This window comes from Camellia sinensis, unplaced genomic scaffold (genome assembly GCF_055761805.1).
Source record: "Camellia sinensis isolate YWXY unplaced genomic scaffold, ASM5576180v1 Unanchor2, whole genome shotgun sequence".
Taxonomy (NCBI): domain Eukaryota; kingdom Viridiplantae; phylum Streptophyta; class Magnoliopsida; order Ericales; family Theaceae; genus Camellia; species Camellia sinensis.
In genome coordinates this window covers 7229583-7249417 of record NW_028129079.1, presented here as the reverse complement: position 1 = coordinate 7249417, position 19835 = coordinate 7229583, and positions in this window count along the sequence as shown.

The window sequence follows — 19835 nt, the reverse complement described above, 5'->3', positions numbered from 1 at the left end:
AATAAAAAAAAAGTTGAATAAAAATAAAAATGCAAGTTGCAGAAAACTTAAAATGGAAGTTTGTTCAAGAAGCCACTATACTTTAATGATCTATTTGGAAATTAAATAAAAAACCAAGTTGAATAGAAAAGTAAATTGAATAAAAAAGCAAGTTGAAGAAAAAGAAAAATGAAAGTTGCATCAAATTAAAAATGGAAGTTGATTCAAGAAACCACTATACCTTAACGATCTATTTCGAAATTAAATAAAAAAGGCAGTTGAATAGAAAAGTAACTTCAATAAAAATAGAAGTTGTATAAAAAAAATGAAAGTTGCAAAAAATTGGAAATGGAAGTTCAATCCAGAAACCACTGTACCTTAACGATCTATTTGGAAATTAAATAAAAAAGTATGTTGAATAGGAAAGAAACTTGAATAAAAAAAGAAGTTGAACAAAAATAAAAATGGAAGTTGCAGAAAATTAAAAATGGAAGTTCATTCAAGAAACCACTATACCTTAACGATCTATTTGGAAATAAAATAAAAAAGCAAGTTGAATAGAAAAATAGATTGAATAAAAATGGAAGTTGAAGAAAAAGAAAAATGAAAGTTGCATGAAATCGAAAATGGAAGTTCAATCCAGAAACCACTATACCTTAACGATCTATTTGGAAATTAAATAAAAAAGGAAATTGAATAGAAAAGTAACTTCAATAAAAATTGAAGTTGAATAAAAATAAAAATGGAAGTTGCATAAAATTAAAAATGGAAGTTCTTTCAAAAACCACTATACCTTAACGAGATATTTAGAAATAAAAGAAAAAAGGAAGTCGAGTAGAAAAGACACTTGAATAAAAATGGAAGTTAAATAAAAATAAAAATGGAAGTTGCAGAAAATTAAAAATGGAAGTTCATTCAAGAAACCACTATACCTTAACGATCTATTTGGAAATTAAATAAAAAAAGGAAGTTGAATAGAAAAGAAACTTCAATAAAAAAAGAAGTTGAATAAAAATAAAAATGGAAGTTGCAGAAAACTTAAAATGGAAGTTCATTCAAGAAGCCACTATACCTTAATGATCTATTTGGAAATTAAATAATAAACCAAATTGAATAGAAAAGTAAATTGAATAAAAATGAAAGTTTTTAGAAATAGAAAAATGAAAGTTGCATGAAATTAAAAATGGACGTTCATTCAAGAAACCACTATACCTTAACGATCTATTTGGAAATTAAATAAAAAAGGTAGTTGAATAGAAAAGTAACTTCAATAAAAATAGAAGTTGTATAAAAAAAAAAGGAAAGTTGCATAAAATTGGAAATGGAAGTTCAATCCAGAAACCCCTGTACCTTAACAATCTACTTGGAAATTAAATAAAAAAAGTAAGTTGAATAGGAAAGAAACTTGAATAAAAATGGAAGTTGAACAAAAATAAAAATAGAAGTTGCAGAAAATTAAAAATGGAAGTTCATTTAAGAACCACTATACCTTAACGATCTATTTGGAAATTAAATAAAAAAGCAAGTTGAATAGAAATGTAGATTGAATAAAAATGGAAGTTGAAGAAAAAGAAAAATGAAAGTTGCATGAAATCAAAAATGGAAGTTCAATCCAGAAACCACTATACCTTAAGAATCTATTTGGAAATTAAATAAAAAAGGAAGTTGAATAGAAAAGTAACTTCAATAAAAATTCAAGTTGAATAAAAATAAAAATGGAAGTTGCATAAAATTAAAAATGGAAGTTCTTTCAAGAAACCACTAAACCTTAACGATATATTTGGAAATAAAATAAAAAAGGAAGTCGAGTAGAAAAGACACTTGAATAAAAATGGAAGTTAAATAAAAATAAAAATGGAAGTTGCAGAAAATTAAAAATGGAAGTTCATTCAAAAAACCACTATACCTTAACGATCTATTTGGAAATTAGATAAAAAAGGAAGTTGAATAGAAAAGTAACTTGAATAAAAATAGAAGTTGAATAAAAATAAAAATGGAAGTTCAGAAAATTAAAAATAGAAGTTCATTCAAGAAACCACTATACCTTAACGATCTATTTGGAAATAAAATAACAACGTAAGTTGACTAGAAAAGTAACTTCAATAAAAATAGAAGTTGAATAAAAATAAAAATGAAAGTTGCATAAAAATGGAAATGGAAGTTCAATCCAGAAACCACTATACCTTAACGATCTATTTGAAAATTAAATAAAAAAGAAAGTTGAATAGAAAAGAAACTTGAATAACAAAGGAGGTTGAACAAAAATAAAAATGGAAGTTGCTGAAAATTTAAAATGGAAGTTCATTCAAGAAACCACTATACCTTAACGATCTATTTGGAAATTAAATAAAAAAGCAAGTTGAATAGAAAAGTAGATTGAATAAAAATAGAAGTTGAAGGAAAAGAAAAATGAAAATTGCATGAAATTAAAAATGGAAGTTCATTCCAGAAACTACTATACCTTAACTATCTATTTGGAAAAATTAAATAAAAAAGGAAGTTGAATAGAAAAGTAACTTCAATAAAAATTGAAGTTGAATAAAAACCAAAATGGAAGTTGCATAAAATTGAAAATTGAAGTCCATTCAAGAAACCACTATACCTTAACGATCTATTTGGAAATAAAATAAAAAAGGAAGTCTAGTGGAAAAACATTTGAATAAAAATGGAAGTTAAATAAAAATAAAAATGGAAGTTGCAGAAAATTAAAAATGGAATTTCATTCAAGAAACCACTATACATTAACGATCTATTTGGAAATTAAATAAAAAAGTAAGTTGAATAGAAAAAGTAACTTCAATAAAAATAGAAGTTGAATATAAATAAAAATGAAAGTTGCATAAAATTGTAAATGGCAGTTCAATCCAGAAACAACTATACCTTAACGATCTATTTGGAAATTAAATTAAAACGGAAATTGAATAGAAAAGAAACTTGAATAAAAAAGGAAGTCGAACAAAAATAAAAATGAAAGTTGCAGAAAATTAAAATTGGAAGTTCATTCAAGAAACCAATATCCCTTAACGATCTATTTGGAAGTAAAATAAAAAGGTAACTTCAATAAAAATAGAAGTTGAATAAAAATAAAAATGAAAGTTGCATAAAAATGGAAATGGAAGTTCAATCTAGAAACCACTATACCTTAACGATCTATTTGGAAATTAAATAAAAAAAGGATGTTGAATAGGAAAGATACTTGAATAAAAAAGGAAGTTGAACAAAAATAAAAATGAAAGTTGCAGAAAATGAAAAATGGAAGTTCATTCAAGAAACCACTATACCTTAACGATCTATTTGGAAATTAAATAAAAAAACAAGTTGAATAGAAAAGTAAATTGAATACAAATGGAAGTTGAAGAAAAACAAAAATGAAAGTTTCATGAAATTAAAAATGGAAGTTCATTCCAGAAACCACTCTACCTTAACGATCAATTTGGAAATTAAATAAAAAAGGAAGTTGAATAAAAAAGTAACTTAAATAAAATAGATGTTGAATAAAAATAAAACTGGAAGTTCTTTCCAGAAACAACTATATCTTAACGATCTATTTGGAAATTAAATAAAAAAGGTAGTTGAATAGAAAAGTAACTTCAATAAAAATAGAAGTTGAATAAAAATAAAAATGGAAGTTGCAGAAAATTAAAAATGGAAGTTTATTCAAGAAACCACTATATCTTAACGATCTATTTGGAAATTAAATAAAAAAGGAAGTCGAGTAGAAAATACACTTGAATAAAAATGGAAGTTAAATAAATACAAAAATGAAAGTTGCTGAAAATTAAAAATGGAAGTTCATTCAAGAAACCACTATACCTTAACGATGTATTTGGAAATTAAATAAAAAAGCAAGTTGAATAGAAAAGTAACTTCAATAAAAATAGAAGTTGAATAAAAATAAAAATGAAAGTTGCATGAAATTGGAAATGGAAGTTCAATCCAGAAACCACTATACCTTAACGATCTATTTGGAAATTAAATAAAAAAGGAAGTTGAATAGAAAAGTAACTTCAATAAAAATAGAAGTTGAATAAAAATAAAAATGAAAGTTGCATGAAATTGGAAATGGAAGTTCAATCCAGAAACCACTATACCTTAACGATCTATTTGGAAATTAAATAAAAAAGGAAGTTGAAGAAAAAAAAATTTAAACAAAAATAAAAATGGAAATTCCAGAAAATTAAAAATGGAAGTTCATTCAGGAAACCACTATACCTTAACGATCTATTTGGAAATTAAATAAAAAAGGAAGTTGAATAGAAAAATAACTTGAATAAAAATGGAAGTCGAACAAAAATAAAAATGGAAGTTGCATAAAATTGGAAATGGAAGTTCAATCCAAAAACCACTATACCTTAACGATCTATTTGGAAATTAAATAAAAAATGAAGTTGAATAGAAAAGAAACTTGAATGAAAAAGGAAGTTGAACGAAAATAAAAATGGAAGTTACAGAAAATTAAAAATGGAAGTTCATTCAAGAAACCACTATACCTTAACGATGTATTTGGAAATTAAATAAAAAAGGAAGTTGAATAGAAAAGTAACTTCAATAAAAATAGAAGTTGAATATAAATAAAAATGAAACGTGCATAAAATTGTCAATGGAAGTTCAATCTAGAAACCAATATACCTTAACGATCTATTTGGAAATTAAATAAAAAAGGAAGTTGAAGAAAAAAAAAAGTTGAACAAATATAAAAATGGAAATTCCAGAAAATTAAAAATGGAAGTTCATTCAAGAAACCTGTGATACCCCTGTTCTGTATTATGCTAAATTGGTCCTTAATTTGTTTATGGTTATGTGTTTAGCATGATTTTGTGTGCCATTATGTGATAATATATGATTTTGAATTCGTTTCTGTTCACCGTAGGAATATCTGTTTGAATAATCCGCTTCGGGAATTAAATTGAGGGCCTTATCGGCCACAGAACCCGAAATTGATTACGCCATTGTGATTGGCATAATTTTTAGAGCCTACGGTGAAATTTAATTGAAAATTGATTCTGGTCAATTTAAACTGATTAAATTGATAAATTAAGTACCCCATTATTTTATATTAAAATAATTGTTAGTGGGGCTTGTTGTATATTTGCATTGCACTCTCCTTTAGCTCTCTTAAAACTCAAAATCTGAGTTAGACAATTGAGAGTGAGAGAGAGGCCGGCTATAGAGAGAGAAAGGAAGAGACTTGAGCAATTTTTGGCTCTAGCTTGTTAATTTGAAGATTTAACTCAAGAATTGACTAGAATTTGGAAGATTAAAGCTCCTAGGTGAGTAACCAACCCCTAACTCATGAATTTGAGTTGTGATTTCGTGAATTGAAGATTAATTTGTGATCTAGAACATGAAAGGAGTTGGTTTTGATGAATTTGAAGACTATATATGCATGCATGTATGTATTGTTTTGAATTTGCATATTTGAGCTTGAATTACATGACTCATGTTGCAATTTTGGTTGAAATCCATGTATTTGACCATCTTTTCATCATATGAGATGAGAATGAAGGTTATATGTCACATGCATGTACAATCCATGGAAGTAGAAGCTTTGAATGCATGAAATGGTTACATTGGTAATGAGTTGGTGGAAAATGAGCCATGTATGTAGATAAATTATGAAATTGAGCTTCAATATGTTGTAATTCTATGTTTGTACCATGTTAGTACATGATTATGTGAAGTTTGGACTGAAATCATGCATTTAGAGCCTTTGAATGTCGAGATGAAGCTCAAGAACTCAATCTGGAAAACCCAGATTTTCGATGTCCGCTCGAGCGGGTGAAGTGCCGCTCGAGCGGAGAAAACGAGCTCCCAGCATTTTTTTGCAAACATGGTTCCCGCTTGAGCGGGGGAATTTGACGCCCGAGCGGGGAGCTATGTAGACAGGAAGTACGCTCGAGCGGCCGAGTTCACGCTCGAGCTGGAATTGAAGGCAACCAGTACTTTTGCAGACCTAAGGGTCCGCTTGAGCGGGGAAGTCCACGCTCGAGCGGGGACCTTATTTTCTAAAATCCTGTTTTTGCATTTTGTGTTCTGTTTTCCGTTCTCTTTCACTTGCAAGCACTCTTAGGCATATGTTAAGCATTGTAAATGAGTTAATGAGATAATAATAAAGCCTAAAGAGGAATATGTGAATTAAAGAACGGATTGAACTGTCAATCACCCTTTTGTGTTCATGAAACGTGTAGGGTCAAGCTCCAGGGCAAATCCACAAGCCGATCACTGTGAGTAATATCAATGTTTGAAAGCTTGTCAATGTCCAATTGTTATTCCCTTATAAACTTTATGACTTGTTAATTGGGATTGTGGACAAATGTCTGACAGGAATCAATGAATGGACCAAAGGTCGTTTTGATAAGAATGAATGAATCGAAGGTCGTTTTGACCTATATGAATGGACCGAAGGTCGTTCTGTCATGAATGAGTGGGCCGGAGGCCGTTTTGATGTGAATGAATGGGCTAAAGGCCATTTTGACAGAAATGAATGGGCCGAAGGCCATTTTGACAGAAATGACTGGGCCGAAGGCCATTTTGACAGAAATAAATGGGCCGAAGGCCATTTCGACATAAATGAATGGGCCGAAGGCCGTTTTGACAAGAATGGAAACCTGAATGGGCCAAAGGCCAGTATGTTGGAACTACAGTCACTTGATCTAAATTTTGTATAAGTATATATATATGTTAAGTACAAATGTGAATTGGGCCAAAGGCCGTTTGGAACATGTTGTTTTACATTGTTATGTAATTTCTGCATTTGGCATTATTCACTGGGCTATCGCTCACGCTCATTCCTGTGTTTGTAGGTGAGCCAAGGGAAGTCCAAACCCAGCCCCAGTGAAGTCTGCTAGGAAAATTTTGAGTTTTGAGGAAGTCAGCCTTGCGTCTCACTCTTGAGACCTACCCTTGCCTTTGGTGTTATGTAATTATATTTTGTCTTGCCGGCAAGGACTTTATGTATATCTGTAAATAGTCCGTCATAGGTTGACTCGTTTTGGATGATCCTGTCTGTAATGAATTTTGTGAAACTGTACTTTTGATGTGGGTTATTAACGTAACTGAATATGGTCTGTTGATGTGCATGTAAGCACGGCTCTATGGAAAAAGTTTTAAATTTTTGCTTCCCTTTTGGCCCCCCATTTACTCTGATGTGTTAAGTCTGTTTTGGTTTGAGGCCGTAGGTAATCTTAGGATTACTGGCCGGTTACGTCCTTAACCCATGGGGGCGGGTTTGGGTCGTGACAAAACCACTATACCTTAACGATCTATTTGGAAATTAAATAAAAAAGGAAGTTGAATAGAAAAGTAACTTCAATAGAAATAGAAGTTGAATAAAAATAAAAATGAAAGTTGCATAAAATTGGAAATGGAAGTTCAATCCAGAAACCACTATACCGTAACGATCTATTTGGAAATTAAATAAAAAAGGAAGTTGAATAGAAAAGAAACTTGAATAAAAAAGGAAGTTGAACGAAAATAAAAATGAAAGTTGCAGAAAATTAAAAATGGAAGTTCATTCAAGAAACCACTATACCGTAACGACCTATTTGGAAATTAAATAAAAATGGATGTTGACTAGAAAAGTAACTTGAATAAAAAAGGAGGTTGAACAAAAATAAAAATGGAAGTTGCAGAAAAATAAAAATGGAAGTTCATTCAAGAAACCACTATACCTTAACGATCTATTTAGACATTAAATAAAAAAACAAGATTAATAGAAAAGTAAATTGTATAAAAATGGAAGTTGATGAAAAAGAAAAATGAAGGTTGCATGAATTGAAAATGGAAGTTCATTCCAGAAACCACTACACCTTAACGATCTATTTGGAAATTAAATAAAAAAGGAAGTCTAGTAGAAAAGACACTTGAATAAAAATGGAAATTAAATAAAAATAAAATTGAAAGTTGTAGAAAATTAAAAATGGAAGTTCATTCAAGAAACCACTATACCTTAACGATGTATTTGGAAATTAAATAACAAAGGAAGTTGAATAGAAAAGTAACTTCAATAAAAATAGAAGTTGAATAAAAATAAAATCGAAAGTTGCATAAAATTGGAAATGGAAGTCCAATCCAAAAACAACTATACCTTAACGATCTATTTGGAAATTAAATAAAAAAGAAAGTTGAAAAAAAAAAAAGTTGAACAAAAATAATAATGGAAGTTCCAGAAAATTAAAAATGGAAGTTCATTCAAAAAACCACTATACCTTAACGATCTATTTGGAAATTAAATAAAAAAGGAAGTTGAATAGAAAAGTAACTTCAATAGAAACAGAAGTTGAATAAAAATAAAAATGAAAGTTGCATAAAATTGGAAATGGAAGTTCAATCCAGAAACCACTATACCTTAACGATCTATTTGGAAATTAAATAAAAAAAAAAAAAGTTGAATAGAAAAAAACTTGAATAAAAAAGGAGGTTGAACAAAAATAAAAATGGAAGTTGCAGAAAATTAAAAATGGAAGTTCATTCAAGAAACCACTATACCTTAACGATCTATTTAAAAATTAAATAAAAAAGCAAGTCGAATTGAAAAGTAAATTGAATAAAAATGGAAGTTGATGAAAATGAAAAATGAAAGTTGCATGAAATTAAAAATGGAAGTTCATTCCAGAAACCAGTATACCTTAACGATCTATTTGGAAATTAAATAAAAAAGGAAGTGGAATAGAAAAGTAACTTGAATAAAAATAGAAGTTGAATGAAAATAAAAATGGAAGTTCTTTCCAGAAACCACTATACCTTAACAATCTATTTGGAAATTAAATAAGAAAGGAAGTTGAATAGAAAAGACAATTGAATAAAAATAGAAATTGAATAAAAATAAAAATGGAAGTTGCTGAAAGTAAAAAATGGAAGTTCATTCAAGAAACCACTATACCTTAACGATCTATTTGGAAATTAAATAAGAAGAGGAGTCGAGTAGAAAAGACACTTGAATAAAAATGGAAGTTAAATAAAAATAAAAATGAAAGTTGTAGAAAATTAAAAATGGAAGTTCATTCAAGAAACCACTATACCTTAACGATGTATTTGGAAATTAAATAAAAACAGAAGTTGAATAGAAAAGTAAATTGAATAAAAATGGTAGTTGAAGAAAATTAAAAATTGAAGTTCATTCAAGAAACCACTATACCTTAACGATCTATTTGGAAATTAAATAAAAAAGGAAGTCGAGTAGAAACGACACTTGAATAAAAATGAAAGTTGAATAAAAATAAAATGGAAGTTGCAGAAAATTAAAAATGGAAGTTTATTCAAGAAACCACTATACCTTAACGATCTATTTGGAAATTAAATAAAAAAGGAAGTTGACTAGAAAAGTAACATGAATAAAAAAGGAGGTTGAACAAAAATAAAAATGGAAGTTGCAGAAAATAAAAAATGGAAGTTCATTCAAGAAACCAATATACCTTAACGATCTATTTAGAAATTAAATAAAAAAACAAGTTGAATAGAAAAGTAAATTGAATAAAAATGGAAGTTGATGAAAAAGAAAAATGAAAGTTGCATGAAATTAAAAATGGAAGTTCATTCCAGAAACCACTATACCTTAATGATCTATTTGGAAATTAAATAAAAAAGGAAGTTGAATAGAAAAGTAACATGAATAAAAATAGAAGTTGAATAAAAATAAAATGGAAGTTCTTTCAAGAAACAACTATACCTTAACGATCTATTTGGAAATTAAATAACAAAAGAAGTTGAATAGAAAAGTAACTTCAATAAAAATAGAAGTTGAATAAAAATAAAAATGGAAGTTGCAGAAAATCAAAAATGGAAGTTTATTAAAGAAACCACTATATCTTAACGATCTATTTGGAAATTAAATAAAAAAGGAAGTCGAGTAGAAAAGACACTTGAATAAAAATGGAAGTTAAATAAATATAAAAATGAAAGTTGTAGAAAATTAAAAATGGAAGTTCATTCAAGAAACCACTATACCTTAACGATGTATTTGGAAATTAAATAAAAAATGAAGTTGAATAGAAAAGTAACTTCAATAAAAATAGAAGTTGAATAAAAATAAAAATAAAAATTGCAAAAAATTGGAGATGGAAGTTCAATCCAGAAACCACTATACCTTAACGATCTATTTGGAAATTAAATAAAAAAGGAAGTTGAAGAAAATACAAAGTTGAACAAAAACAAAAATGGAAGTTCCAGAAAATTAAAAATGGAAGTTCATTCAAGAAACCACTATACCTTAACGATATATTTGGAAATTAAATAAAAATGGATGTTGAATAGAAAGTAACTTCAATAGCAATAGAAGTTGAATAAAAATAAAAATGAAAGTTGCATAAAATTGGAAATGGTAGTTCAATCCAGAAACCACTATACCTTAACGATCTATTTGGAAATTAAATAAAAAAGGAAGTTGAATAGAAAAGAAACTTGAATAAAAAAGGAAGTTGAACGAAAATAAAAATGGAAGTTGCAGAAAATTAAAAATGGAAGTTCATTCAAGAAACCACTATACCTTAACGATCTATTTGGAAATTAAATAAAAAAAAGAAGTTGACTAGAAAAGTAACTTGAATAAAAAAGGAGATTCAAGAAAAATGAAAATGGAAGTTGCAGAAAATTAAAAATGGAAGTTCATTCAAGAAACCACTATACCTTAAGGATCTATTTAGAAATTAAATAAAAAAACAAGATTAATAGAAAAGTAAATTGAATAAAAATGGAAGTTGATGAAAAAGAAAAATGAAAATTGCATGAAATTAAAAATCGAAGTTTATTCCAGAAACCACTATACCTTAACGATCTATTCGCAAATTAAATAAAAAAGGAAGTTACCTAGAAAAGTAACTTGAATAAAAATAGAAGTTGAATAAAAATAAAAATGGAAGTTCATTCAAGAAACCACTATACCTTAACGATGTATTTGGAAATTAAATAAAAAAGGAACTTGAATAGAAAAGTAACTTCAATGAAAATAGAAGTTGAATAAAAATAAAAATGAAAGTTGCATAAAATTGGAAATAGAAGTTCAATCCAGAAACCACTATGCCTTAACGATCTATTTAGAAATTAAATAAAAAAGGAAGTCGAATAGAAAAGTAACTAAATAAAATTAGAAGTTGAACAAAAATAAAAATGGAATTTCATTCCAGAAACCACTGTACCTTAACGATCTATTTGGAAATTAAATAACAAAGGAAGTTGAATAGAAAAGACAATTGAATAAAAATAGAAGTTGAATAAAAATAAAAATGGAAGTTGCAGAAAATTAAAAATGGAAGTTCTTCAAGAAACCATTATACCTTAACGATCTATTTGGAAATTAAATAAAAAAGGAAGTCGAGTAGAAAAGACACTTGAATAAAAATGGAAGTTAAATAAAAATAAAAATGGAAGTTGTAGAAAATTAAAAATGGAAGTTTATTCAAGAAACCATTATACCTTAACGATGTATTTGGAAATTAAATAAAAAAGGAAGTTGAATAGAAAAGTAAATTGAATAAAAGAGGAAGTTGAACAAAAATAAAAATGGAAGTTGCAGAAAATTAAAAATTGAAGTTCATTCAAGAAACCCCTATACCTTAACGATCTATTTCGAAATTAAATAAAAAAGGAAGTCGAGTTGAAAAGACACTTGAATAAAAATGGAAGTTGAACAAAAATAAAATGGAAGTTACAGAAAATTAAAAATGGAAGTTCATTCAAGAAACCACTATACCTTAACGATCTATTTGGAAATTAAATAAAAAAGTAAGTTGAATAGAAAAGAAACTTGAATAAAAAAAGAAGTTGAATAAAAATAAAAATGAAAGTTGCAGAAAATAAAAAAATGGAAGTTCATTCAAGAAACCACTATACCTTAACGATCTATTTGGAAATTAAATAAAAAAGGATGTTGAATGTGAATAGAAAAGTAACATGAATAAAAAAGGAGGTTAAACAAAAATAAAAATGGAAGTTGCAGAAAATTAAAAATGGAAGTTCATTAAAGAAACCACTATACCTTAACGATCTATTTAGAAATTAAATAGAAAAACAAGTTGAATAGAAAAGTAAATTGAATAAAAATGGAAGTTGATGAAAAAGAAAAATGAAAGTTGTATGAAATTAAAAATGGAAGTTCATTCCAGAAACCACTATACGTTAACGATATATTTGGAAATTAAATAAAAAAGGAAGTTGAATAGAAAAGTAACTTGAATAAAAATAGAAGTTGAATAAAAATAAAAATAGAAGTTCTTTCCAGAAACCACTATACCTTAACGATCTATTTGGAAATTAAATAAAAAAGGAAGTTGAATAGAAAAGTAACTTCAATAAAAATAGAAGTTGAATAAAAATAAAAATGGAAGTTGCAGAAAATTAAAAATGGAAGTTTATTCAAGAAACCACTGTATCTTAACGATCTATTTGGAAATTAAATAAAAAAGGAAGTCTAGTAGAAAAGACAATTGAATAAAAATGGAAGTTAAATAAATATAAAAATGAAAGTTGTAGAAAATTAAAAATGGAAGTTCATTCAAGAAACCACTATATCTTGACGATGTATTTGGAAATTAAATAAAAAAGAAAGTTGAATAGAAAAGTAACTTCAATAAAAATAGAAGTTGAATAAAAATAAAAATGAAAGTTGCATAAAATTGGAAATGGAAGTTCAATCCAGAAACCACTATACCTTAACGATCTATTTGGAAATTAAATAAAAAAGGAAGTTGAAGAAAAAAAAAAAAGTTGAACAAAATATAAATGGAAGTTCCAGAAAATTAAAAATGGAAGTTCATTCAAGAAACCACTATACCTTGACGATTTATTTGAAAATTAAATAAAAAAGGAAGTTGAATAGAAAAGTAACTTCAATAGAAATAGAAGTTGAATAAAAATAAAAATGAAAGTTGCATAAAATTGGAAATGAAAGTTCAATCCAGAAACCACTTTACTTTAACGATCTATTTGGAAATTAAATAAAAAGGAAGTTGAATAAAAAAGGAAGTTGAACGAAAATAAAAATGGAAGTTCCAGAAAATTAAAAATGGAAGTTCATTCGAGAAACCACTATACCTTAACGATCTATTTGGAAATTAAATTAAAAAGGAAGTTGACTAGAAAAGTACCTTGAATAAAAAAGGAGGTTGAACAAAAATAAAAATAGAAGTTGAAGAAAATTAAAAATGGAAGTTCATTCAAGAAACCACTATGCCTTAACAATCTATTTAGAAATTAAATAAAAAAACAAGATTAATAGAAAAGTAAATTGAATAAAAATGAAAGTTGCATGAAATTAAAAATGGAAGTTCATTCCAGAAACCACTATACCTTAACGATCTATTTGGAAATTAAATAAAAAAGGAAGTTGAATAGAAAAGTTACTTGAATAAAAATAGAAGTTGAATAAAAATAAAAATGGAAGTTCATTCCAGAAACCTGTAGCTACCCTCATCTTACTCTTGTCATACTTGCATACCCTCATGCATGAACTTGTCTTGTTATATTGTTTTGGAAGTTTTGCCTTTCCTTGTTTTGTTTAAGTATTGTTTGCATGATTTTGTTCCTTGCTTGGTGTGTGTGTGGCCGAGGTCATCTTGAGCTTAGTTCACCCCTGAACCTTTGTACTTAGAACTGTTTTGGAACCACTTGGTCGACTCCCATCTTCACCTCGGGCTTTGTTTGCCGAGATGTTTTTTATTTAGTAATCATTGTCCTTGGGCAGGTATGGCCTAGACCGAGGTGTGGCACACCCCGGCCAAGGTGTAGCATAGCTTAGTCAAGTGTCGTCCTCCCTAGCCGATGTCTTTGTTACCCTATTGCCGAGCTTTTACCTTAGCCGATGTCATTACTTGCCGATGTGTCTTGCCTTAGCTTGCTGTGTACGCTTTGTCATAGACTTGTCTTATCAATCAATCACCTTTTGAGTTGAACCAACCCGATAGCGCCACGTGTCCGAGCTGAAGGTTAAGATAGCCGGCAGACCTAGAAACAAATCATTTTGTCTCAAATCATTGCCTTTAGAGAGAGAAGCTCTAGAGAAAGGAGGAGAAGTTCTTGAATGAGAATAGATCTACCAAGCTTGATCTTTGAGGTTTGAACCGTTGGATTCGAGTTTTGAGGTTAGAATCTTAACCTACTCTTGTTGTTCTTATCGATCATCTAGCTGCATTGCATGATCGAATCTGTTTTGCATGTCATGCATTGATTTGAAGTTGGTTTTGGAAGAGAAAAATAGTATTCATGTGTTCTTAAAGAAAAGTCTCGTTTTGATCTGAAAGTTTGGAACCAAAACCATGTTTTTGTGTTTATTCTTGCATGACCTTCTTGTATGGGTACCCAGGTCCATGTTTTGAACTCATGGCATGAAACCTCTGATTTTTGTAACAAGTTATGATCTTTGCATTCGTCTTCTTCATGATCATGTTCTTCAAAGGGAAACCCAGGTTTTCCCGACTTTGCTTTTGAATGAGGCTATCGGGACCGCACCTCGGCAAGGAGGTGTAGGACCTCGGCAAAGACCTGGTTGGTACCCAGTGTGTTTTCATGAGAAGGGAGCAGTGTTTAAACTCCCAGCATGTTTTGCTTTGCCATTGACTTGGATCTGGTGAGAATGCCGGAATCATCTGCATGCATATAAAGCTTGTTTTGAGAATGTGATTGCCATGTGATTGTAGGTCCTTGATCTTTGCTTTGAGCCTACACCTGAAGAACTAGGTGAGTGGTGTTTTTAATAAAGCTATGTTATACTGTTTTGATAAATCTTGCTCTACTTTGTTTTGACGAAAGTACTTGTTAAGCATGAATGAATAGCCTGTTTTGAGGTATAAGCTTTGTTTTGATGTCATTCTTGAAAAGTCCCTTGTACTGGAGGACTCTAAACTTTCGCAGTACCAAGTATAAAAAGTCCTTGTACTGGAGGACTCTAAACTTTCGCAGTACCAAGTATAAAAGTCCCTTGTGCTGGAGGACTCTAAACTTTCGTAGCACTAAGTATAAAAGGATACGGTCCTTTCTTGGGAAGACTATTGTGTTAAAGCGGGCTACGGGCCTAAGTAACACAAGACCATCATGTTAAAAAGAGCTACGGGCTTAAGTAACACAAGTCCCTTGTGCTGGAGGACTATAAAATTTCGCAGTACCTGTGACTAATCGATTACGGATCGTGTAGTCTTTGTTTTGCCACTGACGGTTTACCGTGTGGGTTTGTTTGTTCAGAAAGCTTGATTTGTGTTTCGCCGATGTCAGTAAGCATCCTTTGAGACTTGTAAGACTTGATAGATGAATACGGTTCATCCCTTATTTTGATAAGGTTTTGATGTGTTTTGCCGATGTCAGTAAGCATCCATTGAGACTTGTAAGACTTGATAGATGAATACGGTTCATCCCTTGTTTTGATAAGGTTTTGATGTGTTTTGCCGATGTCAGTAAGCATCCTTTGAGACTTGTAAGACCTGATAGATGAATACGATTCATTCCTTGTTTTGATAAAATTTTGACGTGTTTTGGTTCTGTAAGGACCTCGGCTAAATTCGTATGGTTTCGGCATGTTTTGTTTTGAAAAACTTCGGCTATATTCATGCAAAAACCTTTATTATTTGCACCATTCACTGAGTATCCAAGCTCACCCCTCTCTATATATATGTAGGTGATGAGCAGGACCGCGGCGACGCCTAGATGTGTTTTTGAAAGACTGTTTTGGATCCTTGATTTTTGGTCGGCCTTGTTTTGTATTCACGTCGGCGAATCTTGAAAATCATGCTTCTAGGCTTGTATTCACTGTATTTTGTATATGTCGGCTCGAGAAGCCTTTTGATTAAGATGTAACACGTATTTTACTTTGTTGTATTCAAGTTGTAAAGATGTATGCCATTTCATGGAACTTATGCACTGCTCTTATGGACCACTTGTATTTTAATTTATTGCTTCCGCATTTGTGAGCCTCGCATGCTATACTCTGATTGTGTTAACTTTTTGAAAGTTGGCCTTCGGTAATCTCGGATTACTGGCCATCATGGCACCAAACTACTAGGGACGGTTTGGGGTCGTGACAGAAACCACTATACCTTAACAATCTATTTGGAAATTAAATAAAAAAGGAAGTTGAATAGAAAAGTAATTTCAATAAAAATAGAAGTTGAATAAAAATAAAAATGGAAGTTGCAGAAAATTAAAAATGAAAGTTTATTAAAGAAACCACTATATCTTAATGATCTATTTGGAAATTAAATAAAAAAGGAAGTCGAGTAGAAAAGACACTTGAATAAAAATGTAAGTTAAATAAATATAAAAATGAAAGTTGCAGAAAATTAAAAACGAAAGTTCATTCAAGAAACCACTATACCTTAACGATATATTTGGAAATTAAGTAAAAAAGGAAGTTGAATAGAAAAGTAACTTCAATAAAAATAGAAGATGAATAAAAATAAAAATGAAAGTTGCATAAAATTGGAAATGGAAGTTCAATCTAGAAACCACTATACCTCAACGATCTATTTGGAAATTAAATAAAAATGGAAGTTGAAGAAAAAAAAAAGTTGAACAAAAATAAAAATGGAAGTTCCAGAAAATTAAAAATGGAAGTTCATTCCAGAAACCACTATACCTTAACGATCTATTTTGAAATTAAATAAAAAAGGAAGTTGAAAAGAAATAGAAGTTGAATAAAAATAAAAATGAAAGTTGCATAAAAATAGAAATGGAAGTTCAATCCAGAAACCACTATACCTTAACGATCTATTTGGAAATTAAATAAAAAAGGGAGTTGAATAGAAAAGAAACTTGAATAAAAAAGGAAGTTGAACGAAAATAAAAATGGAAGTTGCAGAAAATTAAAAATGGAATTTCATTCAAGAAACCACTATACCTTAACGATCTATTTGGAAATTAAATAAAAAAGGAAGCTGACTAGAAAAGTAACTTGAATTAAAAAGGAGGTTGAACAAAAATAAAAATTGAAGTTGCAAAAAATTAAAAATGGAAGTTCATTCAAGAAATCACTATACCTTAACGATATATTTAGAAATTAAATAAAAAAACAAGATTAATAGAAAAGTAAATTGAATAAAAATGGAAATTGATGAAAAAAAAAATGAAAGTTGCATGAAATTAAAAATGGAAGTTCATTCCAGAAACCACTATACCTTAACGATCTATTTGGAAATTAAATAAAAAAGGAAGTTGAATAGAAAAAGAACTTGAATAAAAATAGAAGTTGAATAAAAATAAAAATAGAAGTTCATTCCAGAAACCACTATACCCTAACGATCTATTTGGAAATTAAATAAAAAAGGAAGTTGAATAGAAAAGTAATTTCAACAAAAATAGAAATTGAATAAAAATAAAAATGGAAGTTGCAGAAAATTAAAAATGGAAGTTTATTTAAGAAACCACTATATCTTAACGATCTATTCGGAAATTAAATAAAAAAGGAAGTCGAGTAGAAAAGACACTTGAATAAAAATGGAAGTTAAATAAAAATAAAAATGAAAGTTGCAGAAAATTAAAAATGGAAGTGTAATAACCCACATTCATATCCTAGTCATGTTCCTGCACACTTGCATGTTTCTGTTTTGTTAAGCTTGCATTTGCACATTTTGACTTGTTCTGCTTAAGTAAGATCCATGCCTTGCTTTGATGCCTCGTGATTTGTCTAAGTGTTGTGTGCTTGCTTTGCTCCCTCCTTGATGTGAAGCCTAGGTCGCGCCAAGCCTAAGTTATCTTAACCGATGTTATGCCAAGCCTAGGTTATGTTAAGCCTAGATCATTCCAAGCCGAGGTCATCCTCAGTATAGAAGTATCTTGGAACCCCTTCGTTTGACCTCCACCTTTGCTTTGACATATTGGCCGGGATGTCATTATCTGGGCCGAGGTGTGAATCACCAAGGCCGAGATGTGTATCATCTAGGCCGAGATGTTACCCTTGCACCTGAGCGACCTTGTCCTGGAGTGGTATGACCTAGACCGAGGTGTGGCACATCTAGGCCAAGGTGTGGCACAACTTAGTCAAGTGTTGTCCTTCCTAGCCGAGGTCATTGTCACCCTAGTTGCCGAAGTCTTGTGGTTAGCCGATGTCACCCCTTGCCGGAGTGCCATTCCGAGTAGCTTGCTAAATACGCCTTGTCAGGGCCTTGTCTTGTCAATCTATCACCTTTTTGAAGAGAACCAACCAACCGTTGCCACGTGTCCGAGCTGAGAGTTAAGTCAGCCGGCAGAGAGAGAAACCCATCATTTGTTGTATATTGTTTTGAAGAGTAGAGAGAGAAGCTCTAGAAGAGGGAGAAGAGTTCTTGAGAGAGAGTAGATTTCCAAGCTTGATTCCTAGAGATCCAACCGTTAGATCCGCGTTCTAAGGTTAGATTCTTGATCGGCTCATGATGTTCTTTATGTTTATGTTATTGCATTGCATGATTGAAAATGATTTGTAAGCCATGCATTGTTTTGAAGTTCGGTTTTAGAAAGAGAAAATAGCATTCATGTGTTCTTCAAGAAAAGTCATGTTTTGATCCGAAGGCTCATGCCTAGATCCATGTTTTTGTGTTTGTTCTTGCATGATTTTCAAGTATGGGTACCCAGGTCCATGTTTTCGAACTCATGTCATGAAATCCCAGATCTCGTAATAACAAGTTATGATTTTAGCATTCATGTTCTTCATGATCTTCATGTTCATGTCCTTCCTGTTCTTCACGGGTGGAAACCCAGGTCTCCAGACTTCACTTTCCGGGGTGTAGTCGCCGAGACCACTCTCATCTAGACCTCACACTTAGGCCAAGCATCGTATCTCACCTTGGCCTACCTTGTATAATCACTTACACCTTTGGTTGTCTTGTGCGCACCTCGGCGTGCAGCCGCATGCCGAAGCCTAGGTAGCCGCACCTCGGCCAGGAGGTGTAGGGCCTCGGCTTAGACCTGGTTGGTACCCAGCATGTCTTCCTGACATGAAAAACAGTGTTTTGACTTCTAGCATGTGTTCCCGAGAATCATTGCATGCATGTGAAACTTGTTTTGAGAAGTATGTTCAGTATGCTTTGCCATGTGTTTGTAGGACTTGGACCTTTGCCTTGACCCGACTTCCCAAGAACTAGAGTGAGTGGTATTTTTAATAAAGTTATGTTCTTAAAGTTTTGATAAAGCTTTGCCTTGTTTTGATAAAAGTATTTGTTAAGCACGAATGATCACCCCTATTTTATGTATCAAGTATAAGCTTTGTTTTGAATGGCATTCTTGGAACCGTCCTTTCGTGTTAGGGGACGTTAAGCCTAAGTAACGCCGTCCTTTCGTGTTAGGGGACGTTAAGCCTATGTAACACAAGTCCCTTGTGCTGGAGGACTCTAAACTTTCGCAGTACTAAGTATAAAAGGATACGGTCCTTGTCAAAGCGGGCTACGGGCCTAAGTGACACAAGTAATGGTCAAAGCGGGCTACGGGCCTAAGTGACACAAGTAATGGTCAAAGCGGGCTACGGGCCTAAGTGACACAAGTAATGGTCAAAGCGGGCTACGGGCCTAAGTGACACAAGTAATGGTCAAAGCGGGCTACGGGCCTAAGTGACACAAGTAATGGTCAAAGCGGGCTACGGGCCTAAGTGACACAAGTAATGGTCAAAGCGGGCTACGGGCCTAAGTGACACAAGTAATGGTCAAAGCGGGCTACGGGCCTAAGTGACACAAGTATGTTTCGAAGGACCAAGGTTATGCCGAGGTTATGTTATGAGATTTGACACATGTTAAGTATGTGAGTTTTGCAAGACCAAGTTTGATGAACAAGATTTACTTCATGTTTTGTACAAGTTATGATAAGTATGGTTTTGACTTGATATATTATGTATTGCTTTGTAAAGACCTCGGGAATCATTCATTTAACCCCTTTATTACTTATATCATTCACTGAGTATCCAAGCTCACCCT